We start from the raw sequence: 25,273 nt of genomic DNA, 5'->3' as shown, positions 1-25,273 counted from the left end.
TCATTTGAGATGTCCTTGGTCTCCCCTAGATTTTGAAAACCCTCAGCCTTTGGTCTTGAGGCTCCCAGCCCCAGCACGCCTCCCCGCTGTCCCCTAACTTCCTCCCCACCACCACCCCCAGCCCCGCTCCGCACTCCCCTGCCATCTCGCCGCACCCCATCCCCAAAAACTTTCAGCCAGCTCTTCAGGAGGGTCCTTCCAAATTGTGGCCTGGGAGCAGGGGGCCACGCCCCTCCCGATCTCATCTTGAGGGGCGTCAGCTGCAGACCCCCGCGCGGGCGCCGGGGAGCCCTGTCCGGTCGCGGCGGCTGCGGAGCCGGGCCCGCAGGGGCTGCCAGTGCGGGTACAGCCCTCCCGGGCCCCTCCGACTGAGGAGCGGCCGACCGCATTGCAGACGCGGGCGCTTCAGCCCTTCCCGCGCCGCCGACCTCCGGCGGGCGCCGGGGCTGCCGGGGCCGCGCCGCGGCGGGGAGCGCTCCTCTCACGCCCTGCGCGCCCGGCGGCTTCCCTAGCCGCGCGCCGGTCCGGAGCTGGGGACCAGCGCGCTCCAGACGCCTCTGCCTTCCCCTCCCCTTGTCGGCCGCCCCTCTGGTCCCCCGGGGGTGGGGTTTCCCTTCGCGCTCGCCCCCTCCCGCCCCCCTCCTGGGCCTTCCCCTCCCCCGCCCGCCCCTATGTATGTGTCACCGCGCGCCGTGCCCGCCCGCCCACCTACCTTCCCGCTGTTCCAGAGGGGGCTCTCAGAGCTGAGGACGCGCGCGGCGCTGCTCAAGTCTCTCTCTCAGCACCCTCGCCGGCAGGCATCTGACACGGGTGCCAGGGGGCTACGGGCGCCTTTCAGTGTCCCTTCCCTAGGCCGGCCGGGACTCCGCAACCCAGACGCTGCCGCTGCGGCCACGGCCCGAGGGGACCTGCGGACAGGACGCCGGCAGGAGGAGGGGTGCGCAGCGCCCTCCCAGAGCGTCTCCCTCTCTGCGCGGCGAGACCCGGGCCTCCTGGCCCCAGGAGACCCCGCTGCCTCGCCAAGTGTATGGGACTGAAGTTCTTGGAGAAGGGACCCAACTCTTCAAGGTAACCGTCTCCTGCCCTCCAAAGAGAGGCTCTCCCAGGGCGCCTGGCGAGCAGGGAGCGGTGCTGTGGCTGCCCCCTCTGTGCTGGAGGCTGTGCTGCTTCCGTCTCCCCCCACCCGCCGGGGAGGTGTGTGCTGGGGGCCCAGACATCCACCGGCTGCGTCCGCAGTGGACTTGAGCAAACTTTCTGGCTGTTGCAGACTCAGAGTGAATGGGGCGAAGGGACACGTGAGGAGGGGCTCTTGTCTCCTGGTCCCCAGAATTAAGGGACCCACTTTTCAAGCCCCAGTGTCTGGGAGGAGCCATAGTGGACAGAGTAGCAGCTCCAGAGTCAGGAAACTGTGGGTCCAAATCCCGCTGTGCTATTTTTGAGCTGGGGTAGTTGATTCATCTTCCTGAGCCTTGGCCTGCCCTCTGTCAGGGGCGAAGGAGGAGGCCTCTTCAGCAGCAGAGTGGCTGAGGAATAAACGAAATGACACGGCAGTGTGTCAGATACCCAGCAGGTGCCTAAGTAGAGGCTGGGAGAACCCTTTGGTTCCACTTTCTTGGCCACTGGGCACCCGGAGGGGTGGGGGAAAGCCAGGAGGAATTGGCAGAGCCTGGGACAGGGCTCCTGAGCTGCCAGCAAGGGAGACAAGAGCAGCTCTCTGAACATGCCACCAAGAAGGGGCATTTCTCAAGGAAGAGGAGGGGAGGGAAGGACACATGGCCATGGGTTGCCTTTCCATCTCTGGATCCCTCTGCAGAAGCCAGTGATGGTGGAGCAGGAATCCTTTCTACCCCTGGGGTTGGGTAGGCAGTTGTCAATGCCAATGGAACCCACATTCTACGCTACAGCAAACTGTAGGGCTGGGAGTCATGTCCTATTGGGGGACAGGATCCAACCCAAACTTCTTCTTCATTCTCCTTGCAGTCATAGCGGGGTTCTGATGGGGTTTTTCTAGGGTTTCACCACTAAGGAGCCCAGGTCTCTGCATTTTGACTGATGCGTAAATCCCAGTTCTGCGGGGGTGGCTGGCTACCAGGAGGGAAGGGAGGAAGATGCAAAGCTGAATTGGGTTAGTGTGGCATTTTGGTTCCTGGATGCTGCGGTGGGCGGGTAGCTGACAGTCTGAAACACACTCATCTCATCTCATGATAAGTGAAAGTGAACCTAGAAAGGTGTGATCATTCACTAAAGGTTGCACTGTGACTTGGGGTAGGGGTAGGACTAGAATCTAGGTTTTCTGAGGCCATAGTTCATCACTAGTACTGATTGAAGGGTCCGGAGGTCTGGGATCAAATCCTCCTCTCTCTTCCTTGTCTTCTGGGCTGCCAAGGAGAAGGGGCAAAGGGGCTTAGGAGGCTCTGTGAAGATCCATGCTGGTGTGTTGGCCTGTCAGCCACTGAGCCAGGAAGAGACTACTCAGGAATGGAAAAGCAATGGGGGAGAAAACCCAAAAGCTTGTTAGGGGTGGAAGTGTGTGGTTGGGGAGACGCTTCTAACCTGAAAGAAAAAATTACAGAACCAAAGATCTCTCCAGTTTAAGAAGTTTTGGATAGAGGAATTATCAAAAGGAAGAAAATCTCTCTCAGAGAAATGCTGGAATTCCTCAGGTTACATCAAGTTGTGTTTAAATTAGATGTATTTCTGTGCAGTTTCTAGCTAAACGCATGGTATATTCATTCATTCATTCTGACATCTACTAAGCACCACCTAGGTGCCAGGCTCTGTGCTCAGTGCTGGCCCATAGCGGGTCCTCAATAAACAGAAGCTGTGATGTGACCCAAGCAAAGCTCTTAGCACAGTGCCTGCCACTGGACAAGTACTCAAAGCTGTTGGATATTATTATTATTACTGATTTTAATCTTAAGTAGAAGTTTTTCCTTCCTAGAATTTTCAGTGAAAATCATACTTAAATTGGCATTCTTCCTTTATTATTTGAAAGCCCTCTGATCAACACAAGAGCAAAGAATCCAGAGGAGAAAACAACATATATTATTACTTCTTTGGAGGAAGTCTGTGCGCTTGAGGGATGAGCTCCTGCGCTGTCTAGTGTGAGCCACACCTGTCCCCACGCCCTTCCTCACACCCAGGCACACATTTTGCCCCTGTCACCCTCTCACACACACACTCCTATCCCAGGCAGCCTGTACCCCCGCCTGCCAAGATGGGGCACTCTCCATCCTCACAGACCCAGAATGGCCTGTCAGACTCCCCAGTCTGAGAGGGAGTCCAAGAGAGAGCTCACCTGCTGAGCTGGTGGGAAAGAGCCATGTGGGTGGGCAGGCAGCCTGCCGGCCAAGGCAGACCCGGGTTCAATAGCTACATGACTTTGTCAAGGTTTCCTTGACAAAGGAAACTCAGTTTCCTCTTCTCCAAAAAGGGGATGAAAACCTCTGATTGGGGATTTTTGTGGGGATTAAAAGACCCAATGTGGGTGCCTTGTTCGGCTCTCAGCAGGTACCACAAACCTGAATTCCTCTCCTCTAGTGGATTCTAGGCCCCTTTGGGGTCCCAGTTCTGTCTTAGTAAAAGACTGTGGGTCCAACTTTTGGTGTGGATTTTTTTTAATGATCCCTGCTAGAACCTGGTCCCCCCAAGGCCCTTCTTGTTGGATACTAGGAAGACCTCAGCTGAGCCAGGGGAAGCCCGCAGGACCCTGTTCGGAGTGTCATTTTTAGTCGGCTCCCACATGAACATCTAGAACAGGAGTGGTCCAACTGCTGGTTTTGAAACCAATTTCGTGGAGGTTTAATGAAATAGGAAAGAATAATCTCATAGTGCCTCCCATGTCCTAAAGGTAAGTATTGCTTCTGGAAACTTTTCTTTCTGATATATACTTATGCAGGTCTACATAAGTATATATATGTTGATAATATATATGTATACACACAAATAGACACAAATTTGATATTTGTATAATGTATTTCTTACTGCGGGTTGTGATCAAAAGAATTTGAAAGACTCTGATCCTGATGATATTTCTGTCTCTGAGAAATTCCTGCCTCGTGGCTCCAGCTGGCGGGCGCTGGGGCATATCCTTGCTGGTCCTATAGGAACAAAACCCTTAAGTATCGTGGGAGTAGAGGCAGCGAGGGATGGAAGCTGGAGGTGGGAGTGAAGGGCAAGTTCAAGGAAGAGGACAAGCCTGCTTACAAGTGGAGCAGAAGAAGTGACAGGGCTAATGGACTGCCCTGGTAAAGGGGGTCTGTGGATGGGGACACATCTTGAAATGGGAGCCGGGAGCCGTCCTCTCCTGCTGTCACCAGGCTGCCTCTGGGCCATGCTTTGGGTCCTGACGGGAGCTTTACTACCACCCTCCTTCCTTAAGAAAGCCCTGTTCCAGGGGCCAAAGGTTGGGCTGTCCGTGTGGCATCTCCCCTGGGGAGGCTGCTCTCCTTCCCCTGACCTAACAGAACAGCCCCATCCCTGTCAGGGGATCTGGGCCCCTGGGCACGGTGGGAGCTGGAGTGGAGACTGCAGAGGATGGGCTGCTGGGGGTGGGCAAGGGTAGGGGTAGAGGGAGGGAGCGGGATTGAGGCAAAGGGAAGACCAGAGAGATGGGAATTTGTAGGGAAAACGGTAAAACGGTTCCTTTTTTCAAAAGTTGAATCCAGGGCAAGAACGGAAACGGTAGAGTTTACTTTTAAAAACTCAGAGCCTTCTTGTAAGCGGCCGAGTATGTGTGTGTGTGTGTGAGTGTGTGTATGTGTGTGCTGGGAGGGAGGCCCTGTGGGCTGGCCTGGGCGTGTAAGAGGCGACTTTTCTCCCTCTCAATGGCCTTACAGTGTATCCTAAAGAAGCTTTTTGTTAAACTCATGAATAGGTGGGTTTGGGGTGTGTGATGCTGGGCACCGTGATTTGGATATTTGGTTACCTTTGAGGTTACATGTTTTTCCTTTTAAGACACACACCCAAAAAAGGAGCCACCTCTGCTGCATATGGTCTTGGGGCGGGAGCGGGCTGGGGGGGGGGGGACTTCGCGTCTCTCTGTAATTGATTTGACTTGGGGAGCAAGAGTAGGAAGGAGAAACTCAAGACTGGGCAGATCTCAGTATCCAGCCTGGGAGAGAGCCCCTCTCCTCAACCCCTGGACTCCGGGCCTCTGAGGTGGAACATGGCAGTTCCCAGGCCACATACGTCCAGGGCTTCAGGGCCAGTGAGGACCGTTATTTAAGAGATGGCAAAGGGGACCAAGGCCTAGAGAGGAAAAGGTATTGTGCTCCAGGCCAGCCCAATGCAGGTCAGTGAGGATCTGGAAGGGAACCTAGGCCTTCAGGCCCTCATCCTGAAACATACCGTGTCCGTGGAAACTACTCGTTCATTCATTCATTCTTCTTTCAGCAACACTTGTCACATGCCAGGCACTGCACTAGGTGTGGGTAACACAGCAGTGAATAAAACAATTCACTCTTCCTGCCCTCCAGCCACTCATGGTCTAATGGGGAAGACAGGTTATAATCAACTTGACCCTGACCCCTCATTTCTATAAAGCAGTGGTTCTCAACTGGGGAGCTATTTTGTCCCCCAGGGAACATTTGGTCGTGTCTGTAGACAATTTTTGTTGTCACCGTGGGAGAGGAGCGATACTACTGGCATCTAGTGGGTAGAGACCAGGGATGCTGCTAAACATTTACAATGCACAGGACAGTGCCTTCTCCTCAACAAGAGAGAATTATACAGCCCAAAATGTCCCTAGTGCCAAGATTAAGAAACTCTGCTCCAGATCTTCATTTAGTCATTGGGTCAGGCCATGCCCCCCCAGCTGTGTGTAACAGCAGGAAGGTAAGCTGGGGGTAGGAGGGCAAGAAGGGAGAGTTTGGCAGGCAATGAAGAGGAGACAACAAATGAAAAAAGAGCCAGGGACACAGAGGTAAAGTAGAGAGAACTTGGACTCTGGTGGCCCAGAAACAGGTTGAAATCCGAACTATGAGCACTTAGACAAGTCATCTTCTCTGAGCCTCAGTTTCTGCACCTGTGAAATTGGGCTTGTGAGACAGCTGAGAGAATTCAAGATAAAGCAAATAAAGGACTTGACACAAAGTAGACCTACAATAAAATAGCAGCTGTTATGATTATCTGAGGTTTTTAAAGGTCCCACTATGGAAAGTTACAGTATCAGCAGGTACGGACATGTGAACATGAGGTCAAAGAAGGTTGTTGTTTGGGACACGGTTGCCACAATAATGCTTTCTGCTTCTGGGGGTGCAGGGTCAGCACCTCCTCACACACACAGCTCCCAGCAAGGGGTGAGAAGATGGGAGAACGGTTAGCTGCAGCAAGAACCCCAATGTGTGCATCCTCCAGTGTGTGCAGGGGGAACAGCACTGACTTGGAGTCACATGAACTGGGCACTGACTGGCTGTGTGATGTGGGGAAGTTGTTTCACCTCTCTGAGCCTCAGGTTCCTTATCCGTAAAATGGAGATACTAAGCCCTGCCCTCACAGGTCGGGATCCAGTGAGAAATTACTGTCCAGGAAGCTGCCTTCTGGGGGTGCCTGTGAAGCCCAAGCAGGACTCTTTTGTATCTGGTGAGCATTGTGCTCAAACCAGTGCTAGGCACAGACAGTCTGAATGAATGAATGAACAAACCAGTGGACCACTGCACTATAAATTCCTCTCAATTCTTGACAAGGAAAGTGCCAGCAACACCCAAACAGGCCTCCTCCACTTTGCCACTCTATCCCAAGAAAGCCAGAAGCCAGGACCTCTGGTTCCCAGTGCCTGCTAGGGTCAGGTTACCGCACCAGGCAGCAGCGCCCTCTAGAGGGAACTGCAGATACAGCCATTGAGCTGTGACAGTCCCAAGAGCAGGATCCCCATGGGGGGAGGGAGGTAGGAATGGGACATCAGAACTGAGGAAGCTGCTGAATAGAGGACCAAATCAGGATCAGGAACCTGGAGACTTATCTCAGTGCAGGCATGTCATTGAATACCTCCATTTTCCTTTCTTTAAAATGGAACCATTACTCAACCACATGGAGTTGAAATCACAACAAATCAAGGCCTAACTGAAAGCCACTAGCCAAATGGGTGGATTTGGGAAATCAGCAAACTTCCCTGAGCCTTCTCAGAATCATGAAGCATTAGAGCACAGGGGGACTAAGGAGACATTTAAATCACCTGGCTCCTTCATCATGCAGGTGAAGAGACTGAGTCCCAGAGAGGGGAGGGCCTTGGACTGGGAGGGCACAGGCTGCTCTTGGCAGAGCCACGGCTTTAACCAGGCTTCTGAGGCTCCTCCCTCCACATCATATGTCACATCCAAACCAGTAATAGGAGGTGCTAGGTCACATAAACACTGTGCCATCCCATCCAACCGTGGATACATTTTGTCCTGGGACCACCCATTGCCCACCCTTGGGCCACCTTCTGACTCTGTCCTTCCAGGGTCCTTCCTGGCCCCAGGGTTGCTTTTGGGAAGAAAACCCTTTAGAAGAGAAATGTCCAAGGCAAGGGGGGAGCCCAGACTCCCATCTCTCTCAAGAAACCTGGGCTTCCTTGTCCTGGCCACCACCCTGGGTCATACTTAGGGGAATTTTCCCCAACAAACCCTGGATCTTCCCTGACCTTCCCCCCGCTACTTCCCTTCCCCATCAGGGGTGCTCCTTCCTCCTCCCAACCAAACCCCCTCACTTTGACCTGCTTATTCAGATGGTTCAGGGGAACACCTGGATTTTAGGATGACTCAGGGATGTAGCAGATGTTTGCCAGTTTTACGAGGCACTGAAAAAGGGGCCTGGAAGGCTGTCATCAGAGGTAACCTCTGTCCCTAGAATCAGAAACATTTAAGGAGCTTTTGAGAAACAAGGGTTCCCAGGCCTCATGTGCCCCCAGAGGTTTTTGGTAGTGGGGGGCAGGTTAGTAATCTGCGTTTTTCAAAATCTCCCCAGGTGATGCTAATGCAGTCCTGATTCTGAACCCCTAGTTTAAAGCCCAAAACAGTTCCTCTTGTTGCATTTGGTTCTAAGCCCCTCCCTCTAGCCCTGCCTCTCAAGGTGTCTTGTCCTCCCTTCCCTGCAGACAGAACTACAGCCTCTGGCCTCACCTTTGTCCTTTAGGGGAGTGAGAAAGTGGAAGCCTGCCTCCCCTCTCCTGCCTGAGACAGGGACCCTTCTTCCTTAACACAATTGTCCTTGACCCTGGATTAAAGTACATTTGTCCCAAGGGGCAGAAAAAGCTAGGCCAGGGTTCCCCAACGTAGAACATTCCTTCCAGGGATGTCAATAGCGTTGCATGTAAAAAGGATCTCATCCCTAAGGGTTAAACAGAATAAAAAGTGCCCCTTTCTTGCAGGACTTCTCAATATGCTAAGGGGCATTGGAAATCTCCATCAAGTTCCTCACGTTGAATGTGACCAGAGAACTCTTCTTCCCTAGAGCAGAGTGAGGGACTCAGTCTAGAGATGCTGATCTAGGCAGTCAGCCAGGTCTGATGCTGCAGCAGGAATGAGGCTGCTGCACCAGGGCCCCAGGGCCAACCCAGGACAAGGGAGACCCCACCACACAGAGCTTAAAACCCTAAACTTCAAACCTATTCACTGACGCAACAAGCCCTCTCCACCACCAGGGCAAGGCTGGACCCAACCTCTCCTTTTCCACCTCCTACCTGCTACCTTCCGTTTAAAGGTTGGTCATGTTGGAGGTTCATTTTAGTTCCTTTTTTTTCCTGGATTTAAAAGAAAAATGGGGAGAGGGGTAGAACATTCAGTGTGGTTTTCCAGAGGGTGGGGCCTTGGCTCCTTGGCTGAGTCCTGCCTCTGAACACTTTCTCTCTCCAGACCTGACTGCCCTGCCGGCTCCACACACACCCCTCCTACCCCATCGGCTACAGGCCTAACCCTGTGTGCTCTACTGGCTGTCTGACTCCAGGGGGCACCAGTCTCCCAGAAGTCTCAGTGAGTAGCATCCCCGGGGGTGGGGGTGGGGGGGGTGGAATGGCAGCCCCAGAGCTGAGCAAAGAGGTGCCCTGTCTACCTACCTGTCTCTGTCCCCTGTCCTCACCACTCCATCGGTGGGCGTCACCCCCACCCAGGCCCACACAGCCCAGTCAGGGGGCTTCTTCAGACCTTTCCTCAGCCCTTAATTCCCCTTAGGGCAGCCTCATTCTGGGATTCCTACTTGCTTCCTAAGCCCAGCCTGCAGTGGCTTCTGCTGTAACTCGCTTTGGTGATGTTTTAAGAGCCAGGGTCCCCCTGGTGTGAGGGAACCTGATTGCTTGGATTGTCTTCAAACCCATCCCTGAGGGAGAGGACTGCTATGTAGACGGTTTGGGGATTGGAGTGGCTTTGTTAGTCAAGGAAGCTCCTAGCACTGACTCAGAGCCTTGGCCTCCTACTGCCCCCTCGACCCACCTCGGCCTCCATCGCTCGTCTCTCAGGAGCTCCCTCTGCCCTCTCAGTGCCTGGGGGCGCCCAGGCTTTACCCACGGGGGTCAGCAAGACTCTTATATACACCAGATAAGGCTCAGGTAACTTCGATGGCTGGAAACTGGCAACTAGTCTGGACTACTACTCAGTCACTGCAAGTACCCTGTGGGATGACCTACCCTTAGATGCAGGCAGCAATCACGCCTGCCTCAGCCCTCTGGGGATTGCAGAGGCTCTTAACAGGCCGTAGAGATGTGGTCCTCTCACACTAAGCATAAAGCCCAATCCCCTTCTTTGGCCCAAGACCCTCAGGAGCTGTCTCCCTGCCGTCTCAGCATCCACGATTCACTCTCCCCTCATCCACCACCATCCAGCCACTGGCCTCCCGCTTCGTTCCCACCTCAGGGCCTTTGCCCATATGGTCTCCCCTGCCAGGATGCCCTTCCCACATCACTTTGCGTAGCTGGTTCATTCTGGTCATTCAGGTCCAAATGTCACCTCCTCGGTGAAGCCTTTAAGTTGGCCACCCAATTTCAAGAAGATGAACACCTCCACCCCAACGCCCCAGCAATCCTTTGTTGCATTTTCTCTGTAGCTTATCACTATCTAAAAGTTGCTGCTTGGTTGTTTTCCTTGGTGGTTGTCTGCCCCCTTCCCAGCCCCTCCAAGAACAAAAGCTGCATGGGACAGGAGCCCTGTCTGTCTTGATCGTCTTCTATCTCCAACACCTAGAAAATGCTTAGCATGCAGTAGGTGCTCAGTCAAAGTCTGCTGAGTGACTTCAACCCAGTGCTTTTCAAACCATGCTCCACAGGGAGTCGGCATGGGGGGCGGGTGCCTCTGACACCCCTCAGGGGCCACAGAAGTGAGTTGAGAGGGGCAGTGATTGTGAGGGTCTGTGTCAGGTTCTATGAGAACAACTCTGATTTTATGTCTTTTGAAAGCCATCCTGTGGTGCATCTTTCTCTTGTCATAGATATGAAAGCTGGGACCTAGAAAAGAGTATGTCCTGGCTAGAGGTGTGGCTGTCAGAGCTGGAACTAGGGCCCAGTCTCCCAGCTCCCAGTGCTCTATCTCTGGAACATGGCGGCTGTCTAAGAACAGTCCCCACTGGCCCAGCCACCTTAGTAGCCCCATCCCAACCTGGCCAGGGCCCAGGGACTCTGCATAGTCACCTGAGCCAGCTGATGTTCTGCCATCAGCGGGACCCAGCTGAGGAGAGGAATGGCCACTCCCCTTCCAAGCTTTCCTTAGCAGTTCATGATGACTCGAATGTCTTGGGGAGCAGCTGCTTCTAGAATTAAATTTACATTTTTAGGTTCTACCACCTTTGGAGCTTCAAATTCTATCACTGGGCCACCCAACATGGACCATGGGCTATCTTTCATCTCATTTCCTGTACATCTTTCAAGCTGCAGGGTCCCAGCACTACCCATGACATGGTAGGAGGTAGGCCAGGCACCGGGGAGAGGATAGAGAACAAGACGAGGTTTCCTTGGCCTCAGAGCTCAGCGTCTTCATGATTCTGAAGACCTCGGTGGGCAGCTCTTCTGCGCCTTCACTGTCCACACTGAGCAACATTACCCCCGCCCAGCTCTGCACCTGTCCTCTCAGGCCCCGCCCACTCTGGGCCCTCCTTGAACTCCAGCTCCACCTTGTCTTTCTTTTGTGGTGGAGAGTCCAGCGTATTGTCACCTACGTTTTATTCCCATTTCCCTTCCTGATGACATCTAGCCCTTGGACTCACCAAGAAATCCATCAGGCCACTGTCTTCCAGGGGTGGAGTCAGGTCAAAGGGCTCCAGGCCCAGTTTGGCCAATTCGCCAGCGGTGTGACCTTGTATGCCTCAGTTTCCTTATCTGCAAATTGGGTATAATGACTCTCCCCTCATAAGTTTATTGGGAGGATAAAGCAAGATAACATAGCTAAACCAAGGTACGTAGCACAGAGCAAGTGCTCTCAAAGCACTCTCGAAGCTGTTCATCATGAATATCCCTGGGCCCATTCCTGGTGTCTCAGAACCTGACGTTTTGTAGCAGTGGGTTGGATGATCATGTGACTGCCTCCTCTTGCCCAAACTGAAGTTCCTCAGCTGCTTTCCTGCCCACTTACGCTCTTAAGGTAGTCATAAAAGCTTGGAGCAGGAAGGGACCTGAGGGATGCAACAAGAGCCTTATGTTCCCTGCCACCTTGAAGCTAGCACAAGTCTCCCCACACACCTGGAAACTGCAGCAAGCCTACTGTACCATTGTAATAACTTCATCTTAACTTGATTATATCTGCAAAGATTCTATTTCCAGATAAGGTCACATTCACAGGTACTGGGGGTTAGAGCTTCAACATATCTTTTGGGGTGGGGGAGAGACAAAATTCAGCTTATGGCATCCTTTATTGACTTGCTATTATGTTTTAGATCTATGCTTCATTTGTAAGGTATAAAGGAAGTTCTATCAGTGAAGGCAGATTAAATAAATGATACATCTTCCAATAGGTCAGTGCATGTAAGCTAACCAGAGACTGGACAAGTTGAGTACAAAGGATATAAATGCCCTCCCATGACCTGAACCAAACTCCCCATGTACACACACTTCATGCTGAGTCAGCAGGAAGCTCTATGAAGTAGGTCTAATTATCCCTATTTTATAGATAGTGAAACTGAGGCAAAGTTGGTAAGTGGTGGGGCCAGGACTTGCACTCATGACTATCTGATTATAAAGTTTATGGTTTCCTGGCTATTCCGTGCACTGTGCCCCGAGAGAAGATGAATTTCCCAGATCAGACCCTGACATCTAGCATAAGAAAGAGAAGCACCAGGGCTTGTTACCCAGTCTGGGGCCTGTCCTTCAGGGGGTGTGTGTAAAGCCCTGTTTATTCCTGCGCACCATGCCCTTGAACTTCATGGGGATTCCTTGGCTCAAAGTCAGGGCCACCTTCAGGAGAGGGAGCCATGAGCTAGAAAGACCTTGGGCCTAGAGTCTGTTGAACACTCACTGTGACAGAAGAAAATTCTGTTTCCCAGCAGGTTTCCAAGACTTCTAACACATAGGGAACTGTCTCCCTCCTCCCTTCCTCCCTGAGACACTCCTCCCCACCTCCCCACACCAACCCTAATTGGCTGTCACCTTGGTCACTGGGGAGTCCGTTGGCTTTGACCCACAAACTCCAGTTCTCCTAACGGCCTGGCAGGACTGGAGCTTATTTTCTAGTGCGATTGTCCTGAATGTAGATTCTTTAGAAGGACATCAGCTCAGCTTTTTATTTATTTATTTATTTATTTATTTATTTATTGGCTGTGTTGGGTCTTCGTTTCTGTGCGAGGGCTTTCTCTAGTTGCCGCAACTGGGGGCCACTCTTCATCGCGGTGCACCGGCCTCTCACTATCAGGGCCTCTCTTGTTGTGGAGCACAGGCTCCGGACGCGCAGGCTCAATAGTTGTGGCTCACGGGCCTAGTTGCTCCACGGCATGTGAGATCTTCCCAGACCAGGGCTCGAACCCGTGTCCCCTGCATTGGCAGGCAGATTCTCAACCACTGCGCCACCAGGGAAGCCCCTAGATTTTTTTAAAGGATATAAAATTTCATTTTATTTTTAGAAACATTTTTCCTTTAAAAAATAATAAAGAACAACATAGAAAGTTTAGGAAATAAAAATGCTCAAAATGGAAAAAATTAAAATCTACTATAAACTCTCCTCCCAACAATGACCAGAGTTAAATTTCTGTATATTTTTCTGGTCTTTTTTCTGTGAATAGGTATACATAAGAACAGAATGAAATTGCATTCTACATATTATTTTGCAACTTGCTTTTTGAGCTTTATGATATAGGGTGAACATGTTTCCAAGTCAGTAAACAGTTTTCCATAATTGGACTATTCTACATGCCAGGCTCTCTATTGGACATGGTAGGGAATACAAAAGGAGAAATTAAAAGTTTTCCCTGACTTTCCGGAAAGCCCACAAGCTAAGTCGGAGAAAGTGATGTGTGCTCGTCATGTGATGCAGAGAGCCCTAGTTTCTTGCCCTCATACAGCTGATTGTGCAGCTGTGAGTGAATTTTTCCATCAAGGGAAATTGGCATCAGGCTCTCCTGGGTTGGAGGCTCAGCTACAGTGCAGTGGCGGTCACTGGGAGAGAGCATGCTTTAGTAAGAAACTCTGCAGGCATTCCGCTGATGGGTCTGTGTTCCCAGTGAGCCAGAGACAAGGGGCTCAAATTTGCTGCTCCCAGAGTTGGCCTCTGTTCCCTCATTTCTCTGAGTGAGAGCATTTTGAGGCACCACACGTGTATCTAGTGTTTCATGACATGTATTTCTCACACAACATGGCCCTCCTAACAAACAATTCATCTGCTGCTCAGATAAACAAACAACAGTCTCACCCAGTAATGGAAGAAAGATGATGTGTTCAACTCTTTAGGAGAGAATGTGGGGGGCTCCACCATGACACCTTCCTAAGAGATTTTCAAGGTGAGTTTTGATCGTACCTGGTTTCCATCTTGTGTGCGGCTTTAGAGCCCAACCCCATGAAGATGCAACTCCTCTCTGGGGTATGTGAAGGCGTCCCAGGATGCTGGAGGCCAGGTGGTACCCGGGAGAGCCCTGAGTATGTGAAGGCCTCCTTGGATATAAAAAAACAGTCCAGAAAAACATGGAAACTGTCCAATAGAAATAGCATGCAAAGATCTCTAGATGTTTCCAGTTACGGATATATATTTGCCTCCTCAAAAGGAAAGACAGTAGTCCAGTTCATAGAGACAGAAAGTAGAATGGTGGTTGCCAGGGGCTGGGCGAGAGGGGAGGAGGGGAAATGGGAGTTATTGTTTAATGGGTACAGAATTTCAGTTTTGCAAGATGAAAAGTGTTCTAAAGATGGATAGTGGTGATGGTTAAGAAACAGGGCTTCCCTGGTGGCACAGTGGTTGAGAGTCCACCTGCTGATGCAGGGGACACAGGTTCATGCCCTGGTCCGGGAAGATCCCACATGCCGCGGAGCGGCTGGGCCCGTGAGCCATGGCCCCTGAGCCTGCACGTCTGGAGCCTGTGCTCTGCAATGGGAGAGGCCACAACAGTGAGAGGCCTGCGTACCGCAAAAAAAAAAAAAGAAAAAGAAACAATGTGAATGCACTTAATGCAACTGAACTATAAAATATATGAACTTGAAAATAGTTAAGATGGTAAATGTTATGTTATGTGTATTTTATCACAGCTTTTTTAAAAAGGAGGTCAATTTGTTAAAAAGAGAAAGGTAACTTTCTTGTGAGGACAATGTTGTTGAAGAAACCCTGACTGGGAGGCAGCAGATGGCATGAATCCCTCGAAGGCGCTTTCATGAAGCTCACTGCTCTGGCATCCTGTCGGGAGGCTGTTGGGCACCATAATCCTGACAGCCTTGCAGGGCACAGTTACACAGCCAGGAACAGCTGGCAGAGAACTGGGGACATGCCGGGGACACGCCAGGGGCAGCTGGAAAGGGAGGAAACGGGAACGGGGTGGGGGCAACGTCATTTCATGTCGATGTTTGCGCCTCTTCGCCGACTATTCTCGAACAAGTCAAGAGTCAGAGAGGTCTGTGAGGGGCTCAGAGAGCAAGCTCTCTGCCTCTTGTGGGGTCTTATTCTATAGCACCGAGGTGCCTTGGTGCTTCGAGTCAAAATGTGAAGCCTCCCCGTGTAGGAGGCACACAATCAATGTCCGTTCTTTGAATCGTGCTTTTAAGCTGAGGCCACAGATTGTCAAAGGTCTTTGGGTGACAAGAACAAACCCATGACAGGCTGCATCCTCAGCACCTGCCCCCATCCCTGGCACGGGCATGGGAAGCAGAGAATTGGTTAGGAGCACTGGTTTTGGAGTCAGACTAATCTGGGTTTGAATTCTGGCTCGGCCACTCCTTGGCTGTGGGATTTACGGTAAGTCATTTACCCACGCCGAGCCTCGGTATCCTCCTTTCTAAAAATGGGACTAGTAATGGTGCCCCTCCCAGGACGATTGTGAGCCTTGAATGACATGATTTGTTTGTTCACACTGCTGCTGCGCACCATGCCCAGCCTGGGCTCAACCTTCAACAGATAGCCATTTTTAGAGGAAGTAGTCATGGTAGGTGCTCGTGGGTGAGGGAGACCCAAGGATGGGCAAGCCCAGTGTACACCCCAGTGGGTGAAATCTCCCTGCAGAGGCAGACAAATGCTCTAGGAGCATGTGCTCCTGCTGTAATGGAGGAGGTGAACCTGAGCACCATGGGAACTTCACAGAGCAAGGATCAGCCAGCAGAGATAGTGGGGGCTGTGATTTCCTCCTGACACACACCTTAGATCGGGTCATTCCCCAAACCCCTGAGAGCCCCCCATCACCTACAGAATAAAGCCAAACTCATTAGCCCAATCATGGAGGTTCCTCAGAATCTGGCCCAGCTTTGTTTCTAACTTTATTTGATCCTTCACCAGTTGGATCCACTCCTTTTGCCATGCCTTTGTTCATGTGGTCCCTTCCTCCTAGAATGCCCTCTCCCTACCTCCATATGCCCAGGGTGTCCTCATCTTTCAAGGCTCAGCTCAAAAGCCACCTCTTCTTCAAAGCTCTCTCAGGTCCTCCCAACAGGAGTGATTTCTGTATCGTAGCTTCTGGAGACCTCTCATTGAGAGAGGCTCCCCTCTTGTACTGTAGAATTTATTCCCACATCTTATCTCCCATCTCCCACAGTGAGCCTCAGGGGTGGATTCACACTGGTCCTTCCTTAAATCCCCCTCATCACCTGCTGCGGAGTTTTCCACATGGTGGGTGTTTGACAGAGGAAACGAGAGAGGGAGGAGGGCCAAGAAGTTCTTGGAACTTTTCCAGATGAAAGGCAATTATTCCTTCCACATGAGGGCCAAAAAAAGAATGCTCAGCTCTTCAGAGCACATGCTCCAAGAAGGGAAAGCAGTGTCACTGACGGACGGCTGTGGGAAGAAGAGGGCTTGTCCACTGTCTTGTCCACTCAACCCACACTGAACCACCCTGGGCAGGACAAACTAACCTGAGGGAGCAGAAAGGTGCAGTTTCAGGAGGTCTCCAAGACCTCCTCCTGGCCCAGTAATTCACCAGAAGGACTCAAAGAACTCAGCAAAGCTGCTTTGCTCACGACTTATGGTTTATTACAGCAGACGAATACGGATCAAAATCAGCAAAGGGAAGAGGCATGCAGCACAGGGTCTCAGAGAGACCGGGCATGAGCATCCAGATGTGCTCGCCCAGGGCATTATGTGGACAATGCTTACTTCTCCCAGCAACAATGGGTTACAGCATGCACAGAGTGTTGCCAGCCAGGAAAGATCACTTGAGCCTGGCTGTCCAGGGTTTTCACTGGAGGTTGGTCATATAGACATGGCTGACCACCCACATGGCTGACCTTAGTCTCCAGCCCCTCCAGAGGTCAAGTTGATATCACATGACCCAAGACCCCCACCGTAAATCACACTGTTAGCATAGACTATCCAGCATGGCCCAAGGCCCCCAGCTAAATAAGGGCTTAGAGATTACCTCCTGGGAGCCAGGTCCACAGCTCCCACTGGCTCTTAAAGAGAAGCATGACCCAAAAGGAGCTAAGTGGATGTTCTCTATGAAGTCTTCCCAGTCCTGGAATCAGGGCATGCAAACTAGAGTCAAAAGAATGAGGTTTGATTCCAAATGACTAGATCCCAGGACTAAACTCCAAGAACGTGCATCTGCCCCTAGAGTTTAAGGGGTTGGGCTAGTTGCCTCTTGTTTCCTTTCAGCTGCATCTCAGGCACCTGGCCCTCTGCTTTGTTCAGGAATTTGGCTGTAACCCCAAATGCCTGGTGGCCCTTTCTGGCAAGGACCCTTGGCTTCTAGAAACCTTTACTGAAGATAATTTTTGAAACCTGGGCTCAGTTTCCACCCAGAGAGGCCACCAAGGAGTCATGCTGGGTCCCCTAGCCCCTTCTCAAACTCCTGCAGGAAGGAGCACTCTGTCCTGCCAGGTTGGTGGTCAGCGCCAAGTTGAGGGAACTCAGTTCTTGGCCCAAGATTCCTGCCCCAAGAAAGGTGCTTGTGCCTGATGGAAAGTTTGGGCTGAAGGATACTCTTCCAAACTCCCAAGTCTGATATTTACACAACGTCTGAAATTAATGCAGAGAAAACCTCCAAAGTGCCCGGGCTGGAACGGAAGCCTGAGAACAGGAAGGGGCATGTCCCAAGTACCAGGTTTTTTTCCACAAAGAGAGCAGGGCAAAGCTCAGTGTCCCTGGGTGAGTGAATGAGGAGCCATTAACCTTGCCATGTACCACTCTCCACTTTAAACTGGTTTTACAAGGAAATTGCAATTGGGAGTGGGGAGAGGTGGGAATAATGGGGAAAGGTTGGTGGTGTTGAACTGAATTCTTCCCTCTGGTGCCCACCCTGGTCCAGTCATAGCCTTCAGGGCCAGGTTTGGCTGCTTCCTTCCCACCCTAGGAAGTTCCATCATGGCTGGCCTTCCTTCCCAGCTCTGGACTTGGCTCACTTCCAGCACCTTAGAAAAGCAGCCTTCATCAGGCTGCCAGCATGACTCTGAGCTCTGTTTTGTCCCTGGATGCTATCTCCTGGGTCACCCACCACTCCCTGCTTGGTGGCCCCTGGGCCCATCCTGACCACTCCTGGTCCTCTCTTTACAGGAGAGGAGGGTGGATGAATCTTTCCAGGGGCCATGGCATGCTCTAGGCTACCCCTGTTAGCCGCATTTGGAGTTACCCTTCCTCCTAGAGCTTCTAACATATTCCAGGACTGCGGAGGCAAGAATGCTTTGAAATCACTTGCAACAGTTATGATCAGTCTTAAGCTTAACACTCCTTCCATTCCAGAACTTAATCCAGAAAGAACATTGCCCATTCATGAAGCACCATTCATTCATTTATTCAGCAAATATTTGTTGAACACCTGCTATGTGACAGGCACTGTTCCAGGCACCTGAAGTGTGTAGAGTAGTAAGCAAAGCAGACAAAAGTCCCTGCCCTCATGGAGTGTATATTCTAGGAGGGGAAACAGACAATAAACAAACAAACAGAAAATGGCAATAATTTCTAATAATGATAATGATGTAAATAAACAATAATAGGGTGACATGATAGGGAGGCACTGGGTAGGGGTGAGGGAACAGGGTGGTCAGGGAAGGGACCTTTGAACTGAGGCTGAAATGATGAAAAGTGGCCAACTAGGGAAAGATCCAGAAAAGTGTACCAGGAGGAAGGAAGAGCAGGTACAAAAGCCCTTAGAGGGAAACAAGTTTTTATGTTCAAGAAACAGCTAGGGGCTTCCCTGGTGGCGCAGTGGTTGAGAGTCTGCCTGCCGATGCAGGGGACACGGGTTCATGCCCCGGTCCGGGAAGATCCCACATGCCGCGGAGCGGCTGGGCCCGTGAGCCATGGCCGCTGAGCCTGCGCATCCGGAGCCTGTGCTCCGCAACGGGAGAGGACACAACGGTGAGAGGCCCGCGTACCGCAAAAAAAAAAAAAAAAAAGAAAGAAAGAAACAGCTAGAATGTGGCTGGGAATAGAGGTAGGATGAGGTGTGTGTAGGAGCGAGGGCATACCATGTAGGAACTTACAGGCCATAGGCACGGGCTGGACTTCATTCCAACGACATTCGTCCTGTTCTGCCATGAAATATAGGCCAAGATCCCTTTTCTTCCCCCCAGATTTCTGGATCTGAAATTCAATGAGAACATCCCCTATCTTCCCTTTAATTTAAATATGTTTGTTGACTGAAGAGTGGAATGAATAAGTAAAACTAATGAATGTAGAGGGGCTGGGAATGTTGAGAAGAAACATGGAATTGATAGCCATAAGACCTGGGTTCCAAGCCAAGTCCAGCCACTTACTATCTGTGTGACTTTTGGCAAGTTGCTTAACCTCTCTGAGCAGTCATCTCACAATCTGTAAAGTGAGGATAACAAAACCAATCTTTGAAAGGTTTTTTTAAGCATGGCGTTATGTACCATTATGATCAGAGTATAGTTCCTGGCACATAGTAAGCCCTTCATAAAGGTAGTCTTCAGATGGTCCCAGAAACCACTGCATAAGCTGATTCTGACTGTAAGATACTCACTGTTGCCGGAGGGTGGAACGGGGAGGGCCGCCCTCAGTCAGTGAACATGCAGAAGCTCTGAGAGTGACAGGTCTTGTGTCACTGGATACAACACCAGCAGCATTAGGATCTTACATACAGTCCAGAATTTTACTTGAACCCACATCCTGTGCCCAGGCTTGGTGCGAATGCAGGAATGAGCCTAGGTTAACCAAGTTGGTGGGGGAGGGGGTCCCATGGTTTGTTATCATTGCAGATCAAAAGTCCATCCTCATGGGGCATCATTTAAGTTAGATCGAGGCATAAACTGTATTTGGGTGTAACTTCTTATCAAGTCAGCACGTGTTGGTTGTGGGGCTACTATGTGCAGAGCCCTGTCCTTGGCGACCACGGCAGGTGCTCAGTGCGTCTATGCTAGACTGAATGCCGTGATGGGTGTACATGATGCAGCTATTCTCTTCTCCCTCCTCAATGAGGGAGGATTCAGTTGGACAAGACTTAGGAAAGGAGACAAAATTTACTGAGAGCCACACAGTGTCTCTCATTTAATCCCCACAAAAGCCCTATGCGATAGATCCTATTTGATCATCACTTTAGAAGTAAGGAAATAGATCCTTCAAGAGGTTAAATAATTGAGCCAAGGTTTTATGTTCCCATATAAATATCAGGACTGCGATTTAACAGCATCTATGTGACTCCACAGCCATCTTCTCACTACACAGCCCTGCCCTCCACCCAAGCCATTCCACCCAGCCACCCACACACCCCCATAAGTGCTTGGCCTGGTAGTTTAAACCAGCAGTGGGAAAGAAGCCACAAGCTGGGTTGTATTTGTTAATTAATTGGTGGTAACAACAAGGAATGACAAGAACATGGGCAGAAAGGAGATGGTTTCAGGCCAGGGTACCTGGAATTTCCCAGGAGGTAGTATTTGCACTGCATTCAGAGAAGGCTATGATTAGGTCAGATATAGAGCTGTTCTACAGATGTAGAGTCTTCTGGAAAGAACAAACTGTGTGAGCAAAAGGAAGGATGGGAAAGTGCAGGGCCAGACCCAAGCCAAGGGCACTGTTGGGAGATAAGCCCATGGCCACATTAGCAGAGATACCAGGTATGACAACATCTGGACCTGTGTCATTTCTTGATTTCTTTATTTTTTCTCCCAATTCCACCACTTGAGCCTTGCTCCTCCCCTTAGAGCCTTCTCTAATTCCTCTGAGACTTAGGCAGGACCTCCACAACCTCACAGCTCCCCTCTTTGCATCCTGCTGCCCCTCACTTCTTCCCCAGCACATTGAGGGCACAAGGGACATCTTTCCAAGTGGGCTTGAACTTTCCCAGATAATGCTGATCTTAGTGCAGGGGCAAGTAACAGATGAGCTGGTTCTTAACCATGGGGGAGGCTGTGATGTGACTGTGAGATGTGACTCACTCTGACCCCATATCAAATGAGTCTCTCTTCTGAACTGTGTGGCGCTGGCATTTAGAATCTCAGAGAACTCCAGGGCCAATTTTCCCACTCTGCCCCATGTCAAAGATGGAAAAACTGATGCTCGGGGTCATACAGTCATTCTAGGCAGGGTCAAGGTTAGGATCCAGCGCCCACTCACTGATGTCTGCTACCTCTGGGTATAGGTTTGTCTCCATCCGCGAGGCTATAAGCAACTCAGAGGAAAACCCTTCCTCCCCACCTCATTGTGCCCTTCTGTCTAAGCACAGTGCTGCTTGAGGCCAATCCTAGACAAAACTATGGGCTTGAAAGGTCGATCTACAGCCCCACACCCACTGCCAGCAGCCTTTTTCAGAGGACCCACTTAATTGCCCAGAAAGCAGGAAAACATTTGCAGAATTTACTATGCTTTGGTGATGACCAAGCAAGTAACATAATAGGAATAAGGAAATCAACTATATGGAAAGAGATATAGATGGAGAGAGAATACAGAAAAGGAAGAGAAGAGAAAGAGGAGGAAATACAAAAACAGTATTAGCATCCATGAAAATTACCTTCACAGCGTTCCTGGGGTGAAGCTTGCATTCTGATTCCAGTTTGCAATTAGGAAAACTGAGGGCTTGCATATGTTCTCCTGGAATCAGTTTCCTGGCTCCCCTTTTGCACACCACCCCCCACCATGTCTATTTAGAATATGTGGAAAATTAGCAGCTGCAGTTGGGGTCACTCTGGCCAGATGTGTCCTTGGTGTGGGAGCCCTACCACTTCCCCTATGCTGGGTTTAAAACTCCAATCCCAAGTGCATATGCCACCACTTGTATGCATGGATCTGTGAGTGGTAAGAGAAGAGGCACCACTGGGAAGTTAGCCTGCAAATAAATGATGTGCTGGAGGCTGGTGTCTAGGGGAATGGCTGACCTTGCTCTTCTTGAATTCCTCCTCAGGACTTAAGTCACAGACACAGAGCTCCTTGGGTACTGGCAAATCTTACTGGTCAACCAGTCTACTAAATTCCAGCATCCACCCATTCATTTAATAAGTAGGTGTCAAATACCATTTTTTGTCATTCCTGACCCCCAACCCACTCCCCACCGGACCCGCACTGTGTGAATTAACACAGGAGGACTTTTTTTTTTCACTTAAGACTTGATTTTAACTTTAAGGAGGTCACAGTCTGCATGATGAGGCCAAGCTAATGTATGTAAAACAATAGAGAAAAATAAGTGCCGAAGTGGCTGTACAAGCAGTCACAGCTGGGAGAGCAGAACTGAGGGGCAGGGCCTGATGAGGCTTCATGGAGGACACAGGGGCCCTGCAGGGTCAGGGAAGGGGGAGTGAATACATTCACTTAACCAGCAAACATTTGCTGAGTCCACACTAATGTGGCTGTCAGGCTGGGCCTGGGAATATGACATGGAGATGACTGTGACCCCACCCTGCCCTCAGGCTGGCAAACTGGCCTTGGTTTCAGGGTCAGCTTCAGAACTCATGCAGGACAGCAAAACGAAGGAAGAATAAGGCTTCATTAGAAAAGGAGAAGTGCTCATTACCCTTCCGCCGGCGGCCTTCTTTATTTAGTGTTAGTAACTTCCAGGAGTGTGCTGGTAAGCCCACTCTCAAAAAAGGAAAGAAAAAAAAGAAAAGCCCTTGTCTGTAGTGTTTCCTGATTTCCATGGTGTAAATACTCCCATCGGGACCAATTTCAAGCACTGGCTCTCCCTGGAGCCCTGGGAAGGGAAACCCTGGGGGGTCCCACTCCTGGACTGCACGTGGACTCTGACCTTCCCAAAGTCACACACTGTGCTGATGCACTAGCGTTAATCATTACTGCTGTGTGCATCACAATCAAGCGATATATGTCTCTAGCTGAGATTTATTGACTGCAAAATGGTCTACCTCAAAGGGCTGTGTCCCTCATGGGTGCTCAACAAATGTGGGCCTCCAGCCCAACCCTCCTCCCTCAGAGGCCTGGGGTTGAAGGAGGTGACTTCTAAGGTTCTTGGGCCTCCATTTGTTCATTCAAACATTAATTCATTTGGTAGATAATTCCTGATTGCCCTCTCTCTCTGCTGGGGGCCAGCGAGACAGTGAGGAACAAGCAGACACGGTCGCCGCCTTGTGGAGCTCACAAACCTGGCATTACGACAGCCAGTCCTGAGAACTCGGGACCAGAACGCTGGTCCTGGCTCCATCTCCAACTTATTGTGTGGCCTTGAGCAAATCACTTACCTCCTTGGGCCTCAGTTTCTTCACCTGTGAAATGGAAGAGTTGGACTTGATGTTCACTAAAGTCTATCCCAGCTTTGACCTTCTGTGGCTCCAGGGAGGGAGGAGAAGCCACATGAGGAACATTTGAAGGAACTAGGAATGTCTCCATAGGAGAACAGCAGATGGGAGAGCAGATTAGACCCCTGAAGATCTGGTATGAGTCCCATAAAAGAGGAGTGGGCTTGTTTAGTGTGGTCCCTGAGGGTAGACCTCATGGGTGGAAATTGTAATAGGGGTGGGTCACCTTGACTCCGTCTTGAAATATATTGAGCACAACTGGAGCTGTCCAGCCATGGGTGGGTCACCCCATGAAGGAATGAGCACTTCCTGTTCGATTAGAGGCTGAAGACCACCTGTCCCAGCCACATAGAAAGGATTTCTGGCAGTGAGGTCATGATTGTAAAACCCCAAAGCCATCAGTTCTGAAGGAACCAAAAGCAGTCATTTGGTCCACCGTGCTATGTGGAAGAAGCAAATAGGATGCAAAAAGATTACAACTCCGTGAAACGCAAGTAGATGCCTAAGGAAAAAGACCAGAAGGAAAACTATCAAAACACGAATAATGGTTGGATTAGGACTGAGGATTATGGTGATTTATTTTCTCTAGTTTCTTATTTTCCAAATGTTTGGTAGGGTGGTGATGTTGTTTTTGAAGCAAACGCAGTTTTATTCTTTATGGAAAGTCATCTAGTCCAACCCTCATCCCAGGGCAAGAAGCCTCCCTGTAACCGCTGAACTCTCTCCAGTCCCCACGTTCTGAGGGACTCACCCAGGCCTGACACCAGGGAGGTGGGAGGAGAGTGGCGCTGGTGGATGCCTGATGAGTGCCAGACCCTGGGCTGGGTACCAAGCCAGAGACACAGCTCCCGCCCTCCAGAAGCGGGGCCTGCCTGGCACATTATCCTGCTCGGTCTCTGAAACAGCGGTGAAGGTGGGTCCTGTGTTAGAGCAGGAGGTAGCCGAGCCAGGACTGGGACCCAGGTCTGGGGGTCTCCACTGCACGTTGCTGGAATAGGAATTCAGGGCAAGCAGGCAAGTTGCGCATTCAGTCCCATAATCTGATGGAATCAAGGTCAAAGGCCCAGCAGGGTTGGCAACCATGGGACAGAGTCTAGCTGATGAGGAGGTGGAGGGTTTTCCTGTGTTCAGCTATGGGTCTCTCTCTCTCTCTCTCTCTCTCCCTCACACACACACACGCACACACACACAAACACGCAGCCTCAGCTCAGGTTCAGAGCACTAGCAAGCTTACTTTTCCCATCAAGCCTCCTAATAATTCTCTCCTAAAAAAGCCGATTCCTTGATGATGAACCCAACCTCACACACATGGCTCCCACAGAAGGTCCACTCACACACCCCGGCCTTCACCCAGCATCCACTTCCCACTCTCCAGGCTCCTCTTTCCCTCCATTTCAGACGCCCCCTTCCCCCTTCCTCAGTCCCAGCTGCCCAATCCCCTCGCCACACCTAACTCTGCTTCCCACGGAGAAAGGCCTCCCTGTTGATGGGACTGGCAAAGTCCATCTCCTCACATAAAGGCTCAGTGAGTCCTGGAGACACTTGGAACCCAGACAGAATGGAATTTCTCCCTATTTTCTTTACAGCTGAGAAAACACACACAAACACAAGAGCATATTTATTGCGATATTTCTATCCCAAAGTTTGTCTTAAAAAATAGAAGAAGAAATAAAATTAGTTTCTCTGCCCACACCCCACACCCCCATGCCCACTCCCTGCCCTTTTCATTCCTGGCCGAGGCCAGGGAGAAAAACAGAGCGGGCCCAAGCCCCACAGAGAACCATTGCCTCCCGGACAACGTCAGGCTTGTTCAGAGAGTGAGGAAAGAAGCACAACTCCGAAAACATATACAGAACTTCTCCGTGAAGGGTGTTCCTGAGGGAAGAAGAACAGGCGGGCTTGTGTCTGGACACGGTTTCCCTGAGGCTCTGGGAAGAGGGGTGCCCGCAAGTCTAGCCCCCTCCTCACAGTAGAGGAGACACCTGACCGTTTTAGCCTCCGGGAGAATATTTCTTGGCCATGACGGATCACACTGGACCTGAGAGAGCCAGAACCGGGAGCCCC

The 25,273-nt window shown here is 50.9% G+C and overlaps 1 protein-coding gene across 3 annotated transcripts in view; it reads left to right on the top strand.

Annotated features, from left to right (window-relative positions):
* Positions 1 to 684: 684 nt before the first annotated feature.
* ACAN (aggrecan) overlaps positions 685 to 25,273 on the top strand; it is a 62,765-nt gene continuing 38,176 nt past the window's right edge. For 2 of the 3 annotated variants that reach the window (XM_082616663.1, XM_082616661.1), the window contains exon 1: positions 685 to 1,068. The gene's annotated coding sequence lies outside the window, so the exon portion shown is untranslated. The remainder of the gene's footprint in view (positions 1,069 to 25,273) is intronic. The other variant, XM_082616662.1, reaches the window with a different exon arrangement.

Source organism: Mesoplodon mirus, assembly GCF_964341445.2.
Source record: "Mesoplodon mirus genome assembly, chromosome: 4".
NCBI lineage: Eukaryota > Metazoa > Chordata > Mammalia > Artiodactyla > Ziphiidae > Mesoplodon > Mesoplodon mirus.
This window is presented reverse-complemented; position numbering and strand designations above follow the sequence as displayed.